This window comes from Buteo buteo, chromosome 5 (assembly GCF_964188355.1).
Source record: "Buteo buteo chromosome 5, bButBut1.hap1.1, whole genome shotgun sequence".
Classification (NCBI taxonomy): Eukaryota; Metazoa; Chordata; class Aves; order Accipitriformes; family Accipitridae; genus Buteo; species Buteo buteo.
In genome coordinates this window covers 49,946,542-49,968,153 of record NC_134175.1, presented here as the reverse complement: position 1 = coordinate 49,968,153, position 21,612 = coordinate 49,946,542, and the positions used below count along the sequence as shown (strand labels likewise).

Genomic DNA, 21,612 nt, shown 5'->3' with positions numbered 1-21,612 from the left:
GTATCCACGTAGGTTATCTCATACATGCTGAACGTGATGCCCGAGGTTAGCTTTGGCTTGTAAATGCAACTTTAAGGAATGTTTTGTCTGGTCCTGTTAAAAAGCGTCTATATGAATTGTTTGCTTAGAAACTTATTTACTCCTGTTCTTCCTGGACTTGTCTTCAGTTCCTGATTAAAAAACAACAGTTGTAAATGAAACATTGTGTCCTGTTTAACAAGTAAAGTTTGTGGAAATAATCCTCATGTGTTTACATATACTCATTGACTGATTCTCTTTTTAAGTGAATTGGTATTAATTTTAAGGTAAATGTTTTCTGTTCTGGATGTTTAGGCAGACTTTTCTATTCTTTACTAAACCTTGGTGTGAAAAAATGTGTTGTCAATTTTGTGAGAATAATGACTATGTTGTATTGTTAATTGAGGAGTATTAGAGTGAGTCTGTGGTTCAGGGAGCAGTTATCAGAATGCTGTCTCATAAAAATGAAATATACTCAGCTTGTGGATCAAGTGGGCAAGTTCTCGTGTCCCTGTAGTTCTTTGAATGTCCTGGCTTGAATCTTTACTACGAAAAAGGTCTCTGCACTTCATCGTGTGTTGGCGTGTTCACCGAGAATCAGTATTCCTCTTCTGTATTATTACTTGATAGCTTTTTCATTAATCCTTCAAAAGTACTGGACTGCTTAATGGAGTCGGAATAAAAAGAATGCATTTTCAGAAAGTCTTCCGGTGTGTGATGTTTGCTTTCTGCATTTCACTTAAGCATTACTCAATTAACTGATTTTGATTCTAGTCACTTCTCAGGTTAGATCTCAGCGATACGTGGACAGATAATGTACTCTGTAAATTAGGTGTGAAACGGTTGGAGAAACGCACAAGCTGGTGCTGTGCAGAGCCAAGTCAGGTTTGGCCTGGCTTTACTTTAGCTTGCATATGTTACCTTGTGAATGCAGGGCAGTCTGGCAAGGCTAATGCCGAGCTGGAGCTAATCAGCTGTCCTGGGTCTAAGTTGGTCCTGTAGAAAACTGCTCACATGTTCATTTTCTACCTGCAAGTTTGTGTCCGTTTTGTTGCTTGAGGTGTCTGTCATCTGGGCTATCCTATTCCTGCTGTTCGAGGTGATGGAGAGGGAACTCGGGTCTCTTTTCGCTGGTCGTGTTGTAGCACAGCTTTGCGATGCTAAGCCTCGTTTGATGAATGTCACCGTTGCAGGTTTTGCAAGTGGAAGAGTCTTTAGCTCGATGGTTTCCTGAAGGATGCATTGTGAGGAGGTGGTGGTGGTTCTGGGGCTGGTGGGAGGCTCGCGCTGATACCCGCACCCAAAGGAGCATCGCGAGGAGGTGAACACCCCAGCTACCAGCAAACTCCTGTGGCTTCTGCCCATCCCATCGACCAGCAGCCAGATTCATCGCACAGCACCTAGTTGTTTGTCCAGGTGAAGGAGGAAGGAAGCAGGTTATTTGGGAAACCACTTCTCATCCTTAGCTTCTCTTTAAGCAGTTTAACTCTTAGCGGCTACTGCTTTAAAATTTTTACGTTCAGCTCGCTTTTGCCATCAACCGCAACTTTCTTGATGCCTTAGTAAAAGTGTGCGTGGGATTACTTTTTAAGTATTGCTTGGCTGTCCTGGAATGAAGGTTTTCTTCTAAACTTCTAAAATTATGAGTTGGTAGTAGTGAGCCACAGGCCATCAAGTACCACAGTTTTGCTTATGAATAGGACCGGAAAGTATTTCAACAAAAATTTTTTACCAACTACCTTTAAAGATTCTGCCTAAAAATTAAAGCTTACAGTTTATGATATTACATAGATAGTGAAGAATAATTGACTAGTGTTTCTTGTGTGTCATATTATTTCAAAATTAGATTTGTTATAGGCATATTAGGATGGGCAACACTGGAACTTGGAGTGGCTGTTCCCTGGAAGTGAACGTCTGCTGAAGATGTTCAGTGTGATCCATGGTGGAACTGAACTAGATGTAATTAATTGTATATTGAAAAAAAATCTGCTTATCTGCTATGTGAACAATGGAAAATAGGGCAAATCATCAGAAGTAAAGGTGCAGCTGCCTCCACTCTTCTGGTAAAGAATTCTCAACTCCTGAAAACCCAATCTTGGCAGATAGTAGATGCCAAGGTTGGAGAACTGGGCTCGTGTAGTCTCCACTTAGTTAAGCTCTTTCCCCAAAGTTCTTTTGCCCGCTCTGAAATAATTTCATTGTGAATTTATCTTAGCCCTAGCGTTCATCTGTTCAGCAACCTGTAAGTTCTGCTCAAGCTGTGAGTTTGCACCCTCTGTTTGAGGGTGAGGTTGTTGGCTTTGTTTTTTTTTTTTTTCTTTAATATTATGAGCATTTTATATAATGATGTTCCTGTCATGCTTTTGGCCATGAATCAGCAAAGCGTTTATGTGCATGCTTTAATTGAAGCGTGGAGTTGTCTCGCTGTGCAAATGTTGAAGTCAGTGAGACTATTAATTAAAATTAAGTATCTGCCTAAGTGCTTTTTCTAAAAATGAGTTGCTTCATAACAGCTTTGGGCTATATTTGGGGAGGAGGGGTTTGTTTTTCTAAAACTTTGAAAAAAGGCATATAATTCTCTCTGAATTGTATGATGATAAAATGTAGCAGCAATACCAGAGGGCAGAATGTTCACGGGATGGAGTGTGAACTTTCTGCCTTGTAAGATGTTACCTAAGCTGCTATTTATTTATTTTTAAATAGAATAAAACTATGACAGTTTTCATGTTGTGCAGAGGGTGGTGTCAAGGAAAACATCAGGAAAAAGTTACTGCTTAAGCTACCCCTGTAGTGGAAGCACACAAGTTATAGGAAGCAGTCAATTTATCATCTTGCTTACTGAGTCCCTGGTTACAACTCCGTTTTTCTTCCATCGAGTAAAACCTTGCATCAGTTAGTTAAAGTCAGTGCTTCTCAGCGTGAGAGTTCTTAGCTAGTCATGGTGTGTCATTTATATTTTCTATCTGTAGTCGAAGGCATTAAAAGTATATCCAGGGAATACTGAGCTGTGTTTTTTTCCTGTACAATTTACTATACAAATTTACTGTACAATTTACTTTACAAAATTATCTGGTTTATTAATTCTTGCAGCACCTTGGTGAAATAGCGTACTTTTATCTCCTAAGTCTGGCTCTTTACCAGACTCACTTTATCATGCTAGCCTGTTACCTTTTTTTTCAGCTTTCTTTTAAAAAGAGACTTCTTTTTACAAGCCCCAGTATTCTCCACCTGCAGCAAACCAATAAATTAATAGCGGAGGGAGGAGGTCCCTGGGAACACAAAAAAGAGGAATGTGTTTCAAGCTGCTTGTACTGTCAGATTGGTGATTGCACCTCTGCTGTCTCTACTCGCAACACTGATTTTTAAGATCTTTCAGACGTGCCTTTTTGCAGGTATGTATATAAAGCACTGACCACATTCTTATGCAGGAAATGGTAAGAGACCTTAATGCACGTGATGCGAGCTGGGAAGAAGCATCATTTGCCTGAGGTCATACAGATATTTGAAGTCAGATGCAGAATTAGAGCGCAGGTGTTTTCTGACCAGAAGATGATACTTCTGAGGTGCTTCAGCACGATGGATGTTGATATCCCCACGCTGTTGGTTTTTTACTGCTGCAGTTCTTAGTCTTTATCATTAGCATTTATCATTCTTTTATTAGCAGTAGAAACTGACACTCGCACTTGCATGTGAATACAGTACAGATTCTTGCTGAAAATCACATGGTTGTTTCTAAAAACGGGCTCAGAAGGTTCCTATTTTAAGTCATTAATTAATACTGTGGGGGGAGGGAGTTGCATTTGTTTAGTGTCAGTGCTAAAAGTTTCTGTAAAGCATTGTCACGTGAACACAAAGTAAAATTTACATTGTTTGGGGGAAAAATACCAATGTTGCCATCTTTACTATGAGCACATCAGTTGCTCTTTATTGCTTTTTAAATTTGATTTCATTGTAGTGTGGCGAGCTTTTCAATAAACATAGTGGTTTCATTTATATAACACTAGAATTATTGTTAATGCACAGTTTCATACTGCGAATTACGTATGTAATATTGTGTCCGGTGGGATCCTGTATCAAAAAATTTGCATAGTTATAGTGCTAGTGACATCGTATCTCATACAAAGAACCTAGGGACCTGATACAATATCAGTAAAACTGTCTCATAGGTATGATTCAAACAGTTTTATTAGCAACATATGGGGTATGAAGGAGCCACAGAGGGTAGTTTGGAGTGTAAGGGTGCTGGCCTATCTTTTTCAGCCTGTAATTATATCAGTCCTCTTCTATGGCATTATTTGTTGCTGCTCTGGGATTGCTGAAAAATAACTACTAATATGGTGACACAAAGGATCAGAATAAATTATAATTGTTGACTTTACAAGAAATTCATTGGCAAAAAGGCTTACTGTCCTAAGCTCGGATGTCATTTCTAGTTCAGCTTCGGAGCTAAGCCACGTATATGAAATAATATCTTTTTGAAAGTCTTAGCGTTTTCTGGCAACCTTACCCTGTTGTATTGGATGCTTTTGTGATCTGACAGATACAAGGAATAAACTTCTTTTGGCTGCATTTTAGATTTTAATCTTAAGCTAGGAGAGTGCATTTGCTTTAATTAATGCTAGGATATTGAACTCTTGTTCTCCAAATGGAACACATTATAATTAGTCATCTTCAAATAAAGAGTACCTCAGTTAAATGTTTTGACGTTAAAAACTAGCAAAAATATAACTAGAAGATTACAGTAGTGCTCTGTTTAGTTGTACTTCTTAAAATCATGATATATATATAAAAAATAATTTTTACATGTTGTAAAAATAATGGAAGTTTGGCGGCTTAATGTTTCTGCTAATTGGCTAACTGAAGAGCCACAGTGTATACATAGATACTAGAGAAAAGTACTATTTGACTACTTCCCTGATAACTTTTTAAAATGCTTGTGGTGTTAAAAACACTGGGCTGAGCAATGTCTCTTTGCAGAACAGCTTGTGTAGGGAATTAGGATAGTTACATAGATTTTACTCAGTTACCTCTGAATTCTTTTACTCCACATTGAGGTTCAGCATGGAAAAAACTAGAGTCTGGGGGGCAGAACTGGTGAAGATTAGCAGGAGATCTGTGAGGATGGGTCATCTGTGCCTCTGCAGTGCTGGGGCCTCTGTGCTGCTTCACTGATGTGGAAACATCTTTTCATCCATTTTTCTCCATTCCATTTTCATTGTTTCAGTGTAGAACTATACTACACTTGTAGAAATTTGATCTGGAAGGGGTCCTGGGAATTGTTCATCTCTTGTCTTCAGGTAGGATGAAACTTGTTTGAATCATTCCTGATTTACTTAAATATATATTAAAGAAAAATAATAGTAAAATGACATAATTTGGAATTTAATTGCTAAACTTCTTTGTTAGGGTTCAAGCTCTCCATCAAAAGTGGCAGTTCAGTTAAGATACATTAAAATTCTAGTATACGCTTGCAACACCTCCCAGAGCTCAGCGTTACTTGCTAAGATTTTTAAGTGTGTACTCTGCAAGCCATCAATGAAAATACTGAAGCATACTAGACTGAGGACAGATTCCTGCCTGTTTCCAGTGTTGTGCCATTCTCATAGCAAACTACTGGTGCTTATTCCCACAGGGCAGTTTTGCATCCTCTGATGTTCCCGTATCTTAGTGGTATAACCTCGATTATATTTTTTCATATTTTCTAGAATGTTGTGTAAAAAAAAACCTCACTGAGGTCCAGATGCATTTCTTGTTAAAGAGGAAAATTAAGATTAGTTTGATGTGACTTTTTTTTCCCCCCTGACAAATCTTTACTGGCTAGTCCTCTAGGTGTGTACAAATAGGTTGTTTAATCACTTGTTTTGGTAACCTGTTGGTATGGAAGTAAGGATTGCTTGTCTGTAATTCTCATTTCTCCATTTTCTTCTCTTTTGGAGTAAGTTTTGTTTGTGCTAGCACTTCATGTCTTTGGGAACTTTTCTGACTTCCATGAGCTTTTGAAGATAATTGCAGGTGATTCAGGAGTGATTTCAACTAGTTCCCTTAGTATTCAATAGTAAAAGACATCAGAGTTTGCCAGTTTGAATTTATGTTTTGAAAATCATCCTATTTCTACCCTATCTCGTCGAAAACTTGGGTTGGAAACTCTCTCACAAGTTCATTGCTGTTGAGAATCTTAAGTTCTTCTGTGCAGACTGAAGTAAAAAAAAAAGTATTAAACCTTGTCATTTTGAGAAATAAGTAGAAACATGTAATCTAACTTGCAGTCGAGAAGTGGCCAGATACCAACTTTTAGGTCTGTAAACATCACAATCTACTGATCTTTGTGTCTAATGCAGCTAGTCCTCTGGCTCCAAGACAACCATCTACAGGGGGAAATGGTCATTTTCAGTGTGTCTCACAAAGTCAGCTCTTTCTATTAAGACTTCATTAAGCATAAACTTTTAAAAGTGTTTTGATGTATTTTTTGTCTTTTTAATGTAATTTTGCTTTTTACACACTTTATTATAGTGTTTTCTCCTTTCCCATATCATTTTTTGTTTGGAGTAGGAAGTTCACACCCACTTTGCTAAGAATGGTAAAGGAGTGATTTCTGAAATTAACTATTAAATAAAAAAATTATATAAACAGATCTGGACATCACATCATAGGGACTCGAGAACTGTGTCAGGAGCCTCTAGAACCACTCATGTTAATTATTGCATATCTTGTAAATGTGTTTATTTCAAAGTGCTGGAAGACTTCCAAAAAGTTTCTGTATTTAAAAGGGCAAAAAGGATGTTGCAGTGGATTTAGCCCAGGACAAAATAAAGTAAAGGTTAACTTGGACTTCTGTCAGTGAAGGCTTAAAAGCTAAATAAAAAAAATAAATAAATAAAAAAAATAATTAATGCTGATCACTATGGTTTCGTGATAGAAGGCTTTGTGAGACAAAGCTGATGTATTTTTTTAATAGGATTTTGTGTCTGGCCTATATTGCTATATTAAACTAACTTACTTTAAAGCATTAAATCATTGCAACACAATATTTTGATATCAAAACTTGAATTATATGTAGCCGAGACAGAAAAGATTAAAAATGCCCTGTTGCTTAGAGTGTAACTTTTGGGATGAGAAAGACCCACATCTAGTGGGTCTCCCATGTGTTTGTGGCTTAGTTGCACTTAATCAGCGGTTTTGTTGGTGATTTAATTTTTGGTGCTTCATTTTTGAGATGATGCAAAGAATATGGGAGAAATATATCCACAGTTAGTCATGCAGTTCAGTCATCAAAATACAGTAAAACTGTAGTTGCTACAGAAAACTTGGGCTGGGAAACCCCATTTTGAGAATATGGGCGTGATACGAGGAGAGGCAGGGAGAGCTGGGACAGTTTACCGTCGAGATGAGTAGGCTCAGGGGCACCAACTGAAATACAGGAAATTCCGTTTAAACACAGAAAGAAGTTTTTCACCGTGAGTGGTCAAATGTTGGCACAAGTTGCCTGGAGGGGCTGTGGAGTCTCCATCTGTGGAGATACTCAGAACTTGAGGTAGACCTGGGGAACCTGCCGTGGTTGACCCTGGTTTGAGCAGAGGGTTTGGGTGAGTTTGGACTCTGGAGGTCTGCTCCAACCTCATCCATCCCAATTCTTTGACTCGAGGGGAGGGCTTGGAGGTGTGATTATCTGTGGTGACTATGATGCCATGGCAAAAAGGCTAGTGCAGTCTTTGCATGTACAAAGAAAGACCATGAAGTAGACAAACACGTAGAATCTTGACATTAACTTACACAGCACTGCAAGACTGCCATTAGTATATTGTCTTGAATTCTGGTGGGGTGGGGTGTTTCCCTGATGTGCTTAGAATGGTAATGGTGGCCATCTCTTGTAGAGAGGACCTTTAGTGGCAGGTCAGGTTGATGGGCTCTTGGAGGAGAGGAGGCAAGGCTCACATGGCTCCTCTGCTATAGGATTTGATGAAGTGTGAAGTAAACAAACCTAGCTAGTCTTGATGATCAATGGGCACAGGTGATTGTGGACTCTCCTGTCTTTTGCCTTTAGCTCAAGTATAGTCTTTTTTTGCAGACAGTGCTAGACTAAGGAATGTATTTGGAATAAATATTTGGGTGATGTAGTATTGGGTGGTATTTTGTTGGAGGGTCTTAGCCTAAAACAGTTGGGAAGTTAGACCAGATGAGCTCATATACTTTTTTTCTTTTCTCCCCCTAACTCTATTCAGATTTAAGAACACTTACAATTGGGAAAATTGCACTTTATCATCTGTCCATTGGACTGAAACAGATAGAACGGATGGGAAAAAGTACTGCTCACCACTGAGATTCATAGACAAGATTCCCAGACTGCTTTGTTGAAGACATCTAAAGCAGCACAGCCTGGTATTTTACTGCTCCCAGTTTTGAATGAAGGTAATACTACTTCTGATAAATACCATGTGTTTCTTAGACGAAAAAGGGAAAGTATGTTTTCTGCCTGTCAAACAGGGAACTACACAAGCCACAGGAGTTAAGTGGCTCATGGCCAATAATTCAGTGTAGAGTCGGGGTCCTGGGCTCCCTGCTCTTGCAGTATGTTGTCTCTCTTTGTGGGTCACCGTGTCCATGCAGAGTATCATCAATTCCAGAGCAGATTCATTAGTTCGGCTTCATGCTACACTTTGTGGGGGGATACTCGTAATTGTTTGTGAAGGTGCTACCATTCAGAAGATCATTAAGGGATCAAGTTAAAGAACTTTTCTTATTTCTCTGTGTGGTGCTTGTTTGAGCAGACAGCAGGGACTCTACGATAAGGACTTCAGTGTGTGCAGTCTGGGGACTACCTTTCTTCATCTGCCTTGGTTGTGTTGGTGGCACTAACTGGCTCGGTAAAGAAAAGGAGACTTGATTGCCTTTTGTGCCCAGCTCAGTGGGTACAGCCCTCTTGGTGTTAGTAGGTGTCTACTAATGATTTTTACTGTGCTTGCCTTGAAACGATGGTACAGTTCACATTGTGCTTCCAGTGTTTGGTAAGTCTGGTAAGGTTACAGGTTTTGGGAATCAAAGGAATTTTTCCTTCAAGGCAAGATTAGCGACATGCTTGCTGACTTCTCTTTTTCTCCTTTTTAATCAAAAACTGGATTCACATGGTTGCAACAGAGGTGGGAAATGTTAAGATCACGAATGAGGTATGTCTGTTAACAATTGTGCTGTACTTGTAATTCAAGTAGACCGGCTTCATATGGCTGTACAAGAGACAGACCTAAGAGATGGGTGGGCCCTACAGCAAAATAGGAAGAGATGACCAAAAATGTTTGGCTGTTCAGATACATATTTTCTATTTACCATCCCACCTTCTCCCCCCCCCCCTCCCCCCCCCCAAATCAAAATATGTGGAATTCCACTGTACAGACTAGTGGTAGTCAACAGTGAATTGAGACTATATTTTATACTTTTGGTAGGGAAAATTAGTTTTCCTCACACTGAGAATTAATAAATTTGGTTGTATCTTCAAGCGTAAAAGACTTGTTTGTGCATTAAAACCATAATGAAAATCTGATAACTTTTTTGTGAATTTTGCCTGTGGTGGACATATCAGTCAGTATTTTAAGGGAGGGATCCCCTGTCCCCAGTGTCTCTAACACTTAAACCAGCTGGGATTGCCTCTTTTAAGGGAAGGCCTCATATTTCACCATCACAGCCTCTATGCATGTAAAACGGCTCTAAGCCTGGTCTGTTTAAGGAAACAAGCCGGTGTGACATAGTGTGTGTCAGTGCCGTTGCTTCTCCTTTCCCCTTTCTACTCCAATAACTTCTGAACTCATCAGGCAACTTGTACTAAATTTGACAGAAGAGTAACAAGCGTAAAGTTTTTTTTAAGCTCCGACGTGTTACATTAAAATATGTGGTCAAGTAACAAAAAGACAATACTACGGGCTGCAACGAGGGAAGGGCTGCAGTGTAAGCTTTTATTGAGGTAGCACAGAATTCCAGTATTTCGTAGGTTGTGTTGCTTATATTGACACACATTTCTTCTGGTGTCCTAATTGATTTGTATATTCAACTCTGAGGCATCAGAACTGTGTTAGCACTGTAATTGTCTGTCGTAACATTATCAGAGGTCTCCATAGCATGGAGATTGTTCGAACGTTTAGAGTCCGTTTATTCTAATGAAGTTTTTATTGGCTTGTTTGATGCTTGTGATACTCTTTTCCTCCTTCATCTTGCCATTTACTTACAGTAGTTATTTTTGTTCCTAGCATCTAGGTCTTTCAGGGCATTTTTCTTTATAAATTCTAGAAAGTATCTTGTTAAGAAGCTGTTTTTCAGCTACTTTTTATTGTAAAGATGCGGGCTTTTCCCTATCATTCTTCACTCAGTCTCTTTAATAATAATAATAATAATAATTAAAAAAAGAATATTATAAAACTATCAGTTGAGTAGTCTGGAGTCTTTAGGGAGTAAGTAAATTGTATAAAACCAACTTTTTTCATATTTTAAAATTTTATGGGGTGCAATCAATTAATAGTATGTCATTCTCAGTGTAACATAGGAAAGACTTGCCTAATTTGATTGTTTTCAGTGGCAGCCAGTGAGATGGCAAAGCCATAAGAAAAAGTTGTTGAAAAAGTAGAGTTTTGGAAAGCCTGGTTCGAGTAGTGTGTTTTCCTTTAGGTATTGCCAAAGAGTGGAAACGTTGAAGAGTAGCTTTTGTGTACTACAGTGTCTGCAATTTGTAGGTGGTATTACTGTCCACGATGGTTGGGGAAGGTATCATGCCCACAGCTTGGGCATGTAGGTGCATCTCTTCCAGGCAGATGATATACATGAGATTGAGGAAAGGGGCTGAAGACATAAATCATAAGTTACTACAGGAAATAACAGGCTTTCGGTGATTCACATGAAATCAAATGCCGAGGACTATATATGTTTAAGTCATGCATTCATTTAGATTAATGTTTTAATTATTTGTCTGTGTCGTAAACTCTGCCATGTTTTAAATTTAATTAAATTTGAGATACAGGAGTAAACAACAAACTCCGGGCCTTTCACTTCTTCCACAAATCGCTTACAACCACCACGATGCTTTCTCCGTGGAGGGTTTTGCCAGACACTAAAGGCCTGTAATGCCTCTGAGGCTGCTTCTTGCACAGATGAGCAGGGCCCACAGCAGCCTTGTGAGTTGGGCAGAGACAAAAGTCACATAAACTTAAAGTAGTGTCGTCTTCTGGTATGTATCAGCAGGTGGGAGAGGATAGGTAGTCCAGTCCATGTTCAGAGCTGGGGAGAAACAGCCTCACAGAGGAAGAACAGCATCTCTCTCGCCTTGATGCAATCCCCAAGTGAGTGAACTTGATATGATGGGGGGGGAAGAAATTCTAGTTCACACAAGTATTACATGTTGTGTATTTTTTTACCATAAACTGTAAAAATTGTGTATGTTGTGAAGACAGAGCTATGATTAACACTATACAGGATAAGATTTTCAAAAGTTTTTGAGAGGCTTTGCTGAACTGCCATCTTGAGAAATGATTTAAACATTTAGGTACCCCAGTCTCATTGTAACTCCATGAGATTTTCAGCTTCTCCTTTTGAAAATGTGGCTCCAAGTTACTTAGGTATTTTTTCTAAAATACTTTCATCGCGCTCAATTTCATATGGTGTAGAGCATAAGGGAAGGATATGCGTTGAAATACTACTAGCACACGCAAAACAATAGTGAGTCCAAGGGGAGATAGGCACTTACTGGCGTGAGTGGAGATTAGACAGAGACCACCAGTGCCACTCTGAGGTGACCAACTTCCAGTTTCTCATTTATTTGCATCAGGCATATACTGGGTACGTAAGCACAACCTGTCCATCTGTAACTTGTTTCAAGCTTCAGTGTGCAGTTAAGTGGCTCCATAAATGTTAGTGATTTTCACATGTAGGCTTTGATATGCAAGTGGTGGTGTTAAATGTAAAAGAAAATTTAGGGTGCGTCTCAGCTGTTGGCTCCTTTGCTGCGGTGCGGTGCTAGTAAAAATGCAAGACAGCGTGCAGGTTGCAGAATTATAAAGGTGACAGTTGTGTTCTTGGCTGCTCAGGTCTAGAAGGACAAGTGGCTCCAAGGACTGTCCTCCCCTGTGGACTTCTCCCAACTACCTCTTTCCTACGCAAGCCCTTCCCACTGTATGTTCTGAGCATTCAGCTTGTTCCCATCCCCTCTGGAAAAGCAGCAGGATGAAGCTGGAGTGCTGATGACCGGCTGGGTTGTGGGGTGCAGCTGTGCACTGTATCTGATGCATTTTTATTGTTTGAAGGCAATTCCTTCTAACCTCGTACATTATTCTTGTGTGGTCAGTTGCCCTTTTCACAAAGGACATGCGACTATGTTTTAAATAGAATGCATTTCACTTTTAACAAGGCCACTTTTCACAAGTAAAAGCCTAACGGAAGCCTAGCTGGTGAAGTAAGAATTTTTTGAAATTATTGGAGGCTTAAAAAAGATGAAGCTTAATTTAAAAGCAGGAAAAATTCCAAAGTCTTCCTTTCCTCTTTTAGGGTGTTATTGCTAAAAGCTTGGAGTATTTTTGCTGAATTATGAAAATGTAGTGCTTTAAAATCAGAGAAATATGTCTTAGTGCAAAGCAAAACGATATCCTGTGTTCAAATGGTAGCAGCAATGAGTACAGACAGTTTTGAATCATGTGGTTACTGCCGTGAAGGTGCTTCAGAGACTGAAACTAGAACCCTTTCTAGCACTTCCATCTGCATACCTGTAATTCACATCATCTTTAAAAAGGACTTTACCACACGCTTGCAAAGCGCAGATCGAAAGCGTGTGTATCAAATGTCATGCTGCACTTTGGTCTGGAAGTGGCTGAGGTGTGGGGGAAGTTTGCTGTATTTTTTCAGAGAGGTGTAGCATGGGCTTTTCCCATGCAGAAGAAAAGGCAATTGCAGAACATGAATTGGTGCTTTGTATGTAATAGTATATGTTTATACATAGGCTGATACGTTCTTTTCTGTTTCTTTTTTTTTCCCCCCAACAACTTGAATTTGAATATTATCTACTGGAAATTTCACAGGATTCTGGTAAACAGCTAATAATTATTTTTAGGTGATTTCCAGTATGTAATCTCATTAACTCACTGTTTCAGCATACTTTGTAACAGTATCTTCTCATTTCTTTTTAATGAGACAAACAAGGGGTAGTTGCTCAGATGTTTGCTAGGAAACAACAGCCGCATAGGTACTGGCTAGATCCTGCAAGTGTGCTGCCAGTTCATCTAAGCCAACATGCTTGGTAGGACCCTGGTGTAGCCAGAATAGCTTTTGCAGAAGTAAATCTTAAAATACCAATTTTCTGACTTCTTTTGTACTTTTTTGCTGTTGTTTGTGGGTTACGTTGTTGTTGGTTTTGTTTTTTAATTTTTCGTGAATATGATATTCATATAGCAGGGTAATTTTAAGCATGTTTTAGATGTGTATGGGGCACAGTTACACACAATTTAAAAATCTCACTTAGGATGGACTCAAAAGTATTCCAAATATGAACATAGATAGATATATACACTTACACACACATCTCTTGGCTTAAAGGATATTTAACTTCTACTGGCTTAGAGATCCTGTAACAGATAGGGATGCAGATTTGTAGGAAGCAATATTCTTGCTGACATCAGGGGGAAGCTTGTTTTGCTCTTTTGTTCATGAAACAGCAGCTGAAAAGGAAAGCCTACAACTTACGATAGTGGCTTGCTTGCTTACAGCAAATATGCAGATTTTAATGCGGTCAAAGGATTCACTAGGTAGGTTTCCAGGCACCATGTATTTACCCAAATCACTGAATAAGCTTTCAATATAATTTATTTAAGTGATGAGAGTGAAAAAGTAGTGTCACTCTTGAGGGTGGACTTATACAGCCTGTGCAGAACTCTTGACCCTGGCTAACCTGGGGTGTAAAAGTTTTGAAATAAAACCTGGAATTGCAGTGCAATAGCTTTGAAGCATTGAACGAGCTTGCTAGACCAACTGGTTCATCTCAGCTTAGAATGGAAACTAAACCCCCTCCTTGCACCTAGGAGGGAAGCCTAAAGAGGAAATAATGACTTAAAATATGCTTTTATCTTCTGTACTGAAAGAAGATAATTTTTTTAAATCTTTTTATGCAGAAAAGCTGCATTTTGTGTCCTGTTATAATTTTTTTTGGCAATTTAATTATAGTCTTAAAAATGCATAAGTGACTGTACAGTTCTAAAAGCATTTGACAAAAGCTAATTGTGTGTTCTGTGGTCAGCAAAAACTTACTGTTTGGTGTTGCATGTTTTTATTCTGTAAGGCTATTGGCAGCTAAAGGGATTATGTATTTCTATATCTTTTATGAAACTAATGAAAATGAAGTTACTGTTGTGAAGCTTACAGTTTTGACAGTAAGAATGGCCCTTCGATCTCTGAAGGCTGCTGGATTCTCCATACAAGTTGAAACCATAAACATTTTGTAGCACAAGATGAATTGCTGGGATCCAAACATAAATTTTAGAAAGAAGAAGAAAAAAAATTGAGTGAATGCCTGCATCCCTGAATTTCTTGAATTGCTGCAGGAAAGAAGAGCCATATGGTATTGGTAACTTCTAATGCATTGGAAGAATATAGACTACAGGTGACTTGGACCAAATCCTGCAGACATCCTGTGTGCAGGAATATGACCCAATTTTGGTAAAATAGGAGTTTATGTTCAGCTTGCATTGTCCAGGAAGCTGAAGACTTTACATGAACTACCAGATTAAGTAGTTCTATATATTTAGTCATTGTGGAGGGAGAGTGGAGTCCAACACCATGGGCCCAAACCACAATCTTTAATTTTCTTTTTTGAATAGAAGAGGAGCATGGAGGGAGAAGAGTATTTTTGTGTTCCTTCTTTGAAAATGAAAACAAAGGAGACTGACATCCTTTTACTTTTTCAGTCAAGTGTCACTCATCCTAAAGTTGTAATAATCAATTCAGAATGGCTACTTACACTTCTTTACAAAACTGGATGAAAGAGCCTTGCAGATACGTTAAAGACCGCAAAAAAATTAAAAAAAAATCGTAACTTCATAACTTTACTGAATTAGTTGTTTCTTTGAATTGCTTATTTGTAGTCATGTTGCCATAGGTATCAAAGCAGCTAGCTATTATCATTTCTTTGTAAGGTTTTCTGCTTTTTTTTATATTCACGTTTCAGCAAATCAAAGGATAGGTCTTCAGACACGAAATGGAAGGTGTGTTTTAAAGATATGCTAAACATACCTATACCGAGTCATTCTAGGTATTGCGGGTACCAGCAGCAGTGCAGATGCAGTGACACCGGATTTGCATATGGCAGCAACGTAATTACATACCATGCATTCTTGGAAAATGTTTATCTTGGTTGCTAAAGCTTTCTTTTGACTTTGGTGTTTTATCTCTGCTAGCTAGATTAAGCTAGCTCAGATACTGCTGCTCACTACACTTACAGCTTTCTCGTGGTGGTTGAAAGGACCCTATGTGTTAGCTGCCAGTAAGTTTTAATGATACACACTACTCTTGCTGATTTATGTTCAACTCTGCTTCACTTTACAATGGAGACATCCATTTTGGGTTCTTTGCAAGAGCCTACATTATTTGGTCTTTGAAACCTTGGAAGAAATCTGAACCCCTAGACATTTTGGGAATGGGGGAAAATCCTCATGGTTGGGTTTCTGCAATGATTGTAAGCAGCCATGTAAGTAGTGTACCAATGATTATCAGTCTGTGGATTAGGAGGTTATTTTGTTTCTAGACTTCATGTTACGTCAAGGAATAAATAGAAAAATTTCCTTAAGATATCAAAGATAGCAGTATACAAAAGCCTTATTGCGCCACATACCGAGAAACAGTGTTTTGGTGTAGTCCTGTGCATAACTTCATAGATGTGACTGACAACAAGTTAAATGGGAGCCAATCATCTGCCTAATAGCTCTGTCATTCACAGAGACTTCCCCATCGCGAATGTGGGGTTGTCCTGTTTATCTTCCTATAAGCACATATAGTCAAGTGACGGAAACGCAACTTAAATGAGTAGGGCCCCCTAACCCATTCATGAATGCAGTGCTGTTGGAACCTGTAGAGCTTCTTGTACCAAAAAAAGGGTGTTCTGGGGATGATTGGTATTGTTTTTACACTTGCATCTTTTAGTACTGTTTCTTTATTTAGTGTCATTTTGCGAAATAAAGGTTTAGTTCAGTTCTAACTTGAAAGACCGGCTTTAAAGCTGCATGCAGTGACTGATTTTCTTTTGAAGAGTTGAATCTATTTACAGAATCTCACTACTGTTTTTAACTAACTTCTTTGCAATGTTTTCTTTCAACTTTCAATTAGCTGTAAACCATGTGTAAAATGTCTTCAGTCTTTGAATTGCTGTTTTATTTAGCAGCCTGGCATATCTGTGAATCTAAATTGAAAAAAGTCATTTAGCGAGGAAATAGTTAATAACAAAACATTATGAATACTGTTTGAAGAGGCTGTTAGTTTTGCTCAGGAAGTTTTCATTTGCTAGAATTTGTGCTGCCTCATTATTTGTAATATTGAAACTACTCCTTATCAATCATACCAATCACTTACATGAAGAAATGAAAGTAGTGTTTACAATTCTGGGTGGAGAACACTGAATTAGGCTTAGTGGGCCAAATTCTGCTTGGAAGTAAAAAAGTAAGAACTGGAAGTATTGCCCAGAGTATCGCTAAACCCAGTCTTGATTGTTTTAGCAGGATTCTTAATATCTTTTTGGAATGGCTAAATTTAGTGAAAAGATGCAGCATATGCATTTTGTGAGCCAGTCAGGACTGAGATTCCTCAAAGTTTATGGCTAAGGTACCTCAAAACTTGATGTCAGCTAGTCAAAAATCTGGATAAAAGAATTTGGAGGCAAGTATGCAGAGCTACTCTAGGAGCTGCTGTGCTGGTTGTGTCATGACAGCAAGTTTTTGCAGGTTTTAGCTGTCATTTTTCAAAAGGTTTTGGAACCTCTTGGTGTTCAATGTTTAGGGGTGAAGGAGCCTTAAGTTGTTGGCTCAAACTCTCAGCCCAGTTTAGGTCATCTTTGGGCTGTTCCATCAATATGAAGTTCACTTTAAATTGACTTCTGGCATCTAGGGATTTTTCAGCTAGAGAAGAATAACACATAAGCAGCAGTGAGAACAAGGTGGCACAAGGAGATGTGGTCGAGGTGTATTATATTTCAGCCACCGGATCAGTTCTTGGGGAGCAGAATTTAGAAAACCCATTGGCTCCCTTAAATTATCATGTAGTACTTTCTCCCTTTTCCATGTAGGTTTGACTGTTGGCAGAAGTAATCCAGATTAAGTACTTAATTTCATGTTTTTAGTCATAGATCAGAGAAAAATTATTTATCATCAAACAACCAATAGAAATACTTAGTATTATAGTTTTAACTATAATCTATTCTATGCACTTTAGCACCATGAAATTTTTTAAGGGAAAATACCAGGCAGCTCTGTGGCCTCCAAGATTGCCCCACCTTGCCCCAAAAGACCTGCTTTTTTTAATGCCATCAATGCAAAAAGATATAGCTGATAAATTGTAAGTTAGTTTTGTTTTTAAATCGGTCATTAAGGTAGAAGCTCCAATAATATTGCAAAATCAAGTAGTTTCCATAAAAAGATACTGGCTTGCACATTTTTTGTTTTATAAAGCATCAATATTTTTGTCAAAATACTGTCTCCGTGCTAAGTAACAAGTTAATGTGTCAGTGAACAACATGAAATTACTATCTGCAAGTCACATAGTTTTGTAACTACTGCTTCTTTCTTAGCAATATCTTTCAGAAGTTGCAGTGAATATAAAGCAGTCTGATAACATGAGAAATGCTTTAGAGTATATCAGCAAGTTGTTATATTGAAAGACTTCAAGAGGCAATACATTAGGCAAAAAGCAGTGGCGATACCTGTAGAGCACACTGTACGTGCCCTTAAGCAAAAGATAATAATTAGTTGCTTGTATTCCCATGCAAACTAGCCCAAGTGTTGATGTTTGAATTGCAAAGATCACGGTGGTACCAACTCAAGCTCCAAGCTGCTGGAATTGTTTATACCCATTCAGTTTTTAATGTACATATAAGATGTTTTGATGAGGGCATTTAGTCCGAAAGGATTTGCGTGCCATAATCATACCTCCAATGATTTCAACACAAAAGTGAGGGTAGCTCTTCAAAGTACTTTAAGTGCTAACTTCCACTTCAGTATTAATAATAAACAGTAAGAACATCTCTGAAAATATCTTCATGTTTTGTTGGCCTAATGCGATTGGGTTGCTTCTGTCACGTTTCTGGGATGATGGTCATTAAAAGTGGTGAAGTATCTGCTGTTAGGTAGCCTGCAGAGTGAGAAGTTACCCACAGCTTGTGGATACCTGCTTTGCTAATGAGTTCATACACATTCAGATCATGCGTTTTGCACTTCAGTCAAAAGGAAATATTTGACTAGAATTGACTTTCTTCAGCATTCTGGTACAGCGGGCGCCGGTGCTGTGGTTCCTAAAACAGCAATTGTAAGAATGATGTGATTTAAATAATAATTTAAATAAAATAATTTGAATAAATTTACATAATGATTGCAAGTTTATACAATAGATGTATTTTTGATTAATTTGTACTGTGTTTTAGAGCACAGGTGTTGCATTCGTATAGACTCCTGACAGTTTAGCCGTTTTGTTATTGCAGAATGTGCAATAAATTTGGTGTTCTGTTGCATGTGCCTGTAAATAGGGTAAAAATTATGGTAAAAAATAGGTCTGTGCAGAACCCCTCCGTGGCAAAGGCTCTCTGACCGGTGGGGATGTGGTGAGCTGGAGGGTGACCTTGTATTAGGTGAATTAGGAAGTAAGGGAGTAAAACTATTTTCTTGTGTAACTGGAAGCTGTTAACATGAAATCTTGCTGTGGAAGCTCCTTGAGTTACCAGGTTTGGTGCTTAGCAAAAAACCAAATTTTCATTTTGGGATGGGAGGAAACACATAACACAATTCTTTTCATTCCTTTCAGTGAATTAAAATAAGGTACTAGGAAAAAATGAGATCATGTGAGTATACATTACCTGAACCATATTTAAACCAATTTAAATCCAAGCTGTCTCCACTGAATTATAAGAGTGGGAGGAGTTTGTTAGTCACTGCGGGAGGCAGAATGTCAAAATGACTAATTATGCTGCTACGGGACTGAGGAGATAGAGTTAATTCCTCAGCAGCAGAACAGGTCTTTTAAGAACTGTGGTAAGACTATCGCCAATATAAATATAGCTAATACTATTTCGGTATAATTACGTTAGTTGTCATGACACCGTTTAGGAGATGACATTGCACCACTGCTTGCATGGGACGGCGCTGGCAGCTTTGTATGGGGAGTAAAAGTAAAGCAGCGTCATGTTTCGAACATGAAAATTCATCATGTGTTTTATAAGAATATGCAGTATTCCATGTGTGCCCAGTCCGGAGAGCTCACGTGTGAGTAGGTGCAGCTCTTTGCTTGAGGGAGGCTGGCAGCAGCAGGACCGCTGTAATTTTTAAAATATAGCTCCTGTAATCAAAGACTTGAGCACTTTGATTACAAGCAGCCCCAGTTCAGCCATGTGCCTTTCTGTAAAACAGCCTTTTCTTACAATATTTTAAGCCAACTGACATTTAGCTTATGTTCTGCTGTGTAGAAGATAAGAAATTTTTAGATCACAGGAGATACTGTATCATGCCTTGATAGCCTCCATCACAGTTTTTCAGTAGATCTCCTCCTGTACTAGTTTTTGAAAAGCTTTAATTGTGATCCATTAGTACAAAACGAGTTAATTTCACCTTAACTACTTCTCAAATGAGCATGTGAGCAGGAGCTTTCCTGTTGGATTCCCTCTGCTCCTTACCTGTTTCTTGTGTCTGGTTCTTCAGGTAAAATAAAGTTACACTTGTGCTCTAAACAAATGTGCAGAATTCACATCTTGATTTTGGGGGGGCTTCGTTCCCTGTTTTCAAATATAACCACGTATTTTCTGAACACTTCAACACAGCCAGGGCAACCGACTGATTTAATTCTGTCAAATGCAGTCTGATGTAACACCTTGTATTTCTTAAAAAAAAAAAAAAAAAAAGAAGAAAAGATTTACTGATACATCATTTAATGTAGGTGCTGCTGGAAATCCCATAGTTTGCTAGATTTGTTAAAACTGAAGCATCTCTGTAGGCAGAAATACTTACGTTTACAGGAAAGATGATACAGGAAATTATCTGAAATATTCCAACAAAATAATTGTCTTACTAATTTAGTTCAGTTGGTGGTGTACAATCTCATTAACCTTTAAGCACAAATAAATAAAACCTACAAGTAAAGAGGTGGTATGGTTTACATATGCAAAATACGAATTGCACGAACATAGCTGACGCATTGAATAGCTTGAACAGCAGTCGTGCTTGTCATGGTTCTGCAAGAAAATGGTAATTCACAATTGTGAAATGTGAAGTCCCACCCGAAAAACAGGGATTTTTTTTCTTCTGCAGGAGGTGAGCAGTTGCTGCACAGTGTTACTACTTCTCTGATAGTTGATTCATCCCTTTGCTATGCAAATTTTAAGTATACAAGGATTCAGTACTTTTATTTAAGAAATATGCCTGCAGGCTGTATTGGTAGGCTTTAGGGAGATATCTGGTTTGGTGTGAAATAAATAGTTGTTAAAAGATCACATGAATTTATGTCTTAGAAGATGAAAAGTGATGCTGTGAGCGTTTTGAGAGCACCCTCCTGTACCCGGCACGTGAGCTTGCCACTTGGTTTTGGTTTTTCAAAGAAACCTCGCCAGCCTCACAGAAAATCACAGAGCTGTAGGCCGGGGTGGGGAAGAAGAGAGCAGCAACGTGTCACCTTAAAAACGTAAGAATTAGGACTAGAATTTCAGACACCTCCAGCCCCAACCTCTGGGGGTTTGACCCGTGGAGTCAATGCTCGCTGCTCCTGGTCGAGGGAGTAGTTGCTTTTGCTTAAGCTTCTATCTTCAGACCATTTGAGTGCTTAGCTTTTAAAGAATGGATTTAAATGCCATAATTCAGGTTTATGTGCTAGTCATAGGCATCCAAGTTTGCATATTTTGGGTGAAACAGGAGGAGAAAAAAATCTGAAAGCATTTGAGTGAGAAAACACTTTGGTACTTGCAGTTGGTGTTGAAGATTTGTCTCGCTAAAGAAAAAAAGTTTACTTAAAAGCTATTTGCTGCCTAATGTGGGACACATTTTAATACACAGTTACAAAATATAATACCAGTTTGCTAAAATACAGGTTGTAAAATAGCTATTAGGTTAAGCCCAGCCCCTTTTTATTCTGTTACTGTCAAAAATATTAATCAACGCCTCGCTTCCATAAGAAACTCACTCTTGGTGCAGTTTTATTACCCTTTCTTCTCTCATCCAGCAGCATCATTTTTTCTGCAGTGGTTCCTTTTCTGCTGCAGAGGCACAACATGTTTTGAAAACATGGATTCCTTTTCTAAGAATAACTTTATCTTCGTTCACGTAACTGTGGTGAGGACTTCTATGCCTTAGTGATCTAAACTAAATAAACTAACTTGCTTGTTACCTTTCAGTAGAGACA

The 21,612-nt window shown here is 38.5% G+C and overlaps 1 protein-coding gene across 13 annotated transcripts in view; it reads left to right on the top strand.

The window, feature by feature from the left end:
- Positions 1-21,612, top strand: part of GTDC1 (glycosyltransferase like domain containing 1) — a 184,264-nt gene that overhangs the window by 18,416 nt on the left and 144,236 nt on the right. For 12 of the 13 annotated variants that reach the window (XR_012650529.1, XR_012650528.1, XM_075028960.1 and 9 more), the window contains exon 2: positions 8,238-8,424. The exons of the other annotated variant lie outside the window; for it this stretch is intronic. The gene's annotated coding sequence lies outside the window, so the exon portion shown is untranslated. The remainder of the gene's footprint in view (positions 1-8,237; positions 8,425-21,612) is intronic. 13 annotated transcript variants of the gene reach the window in all.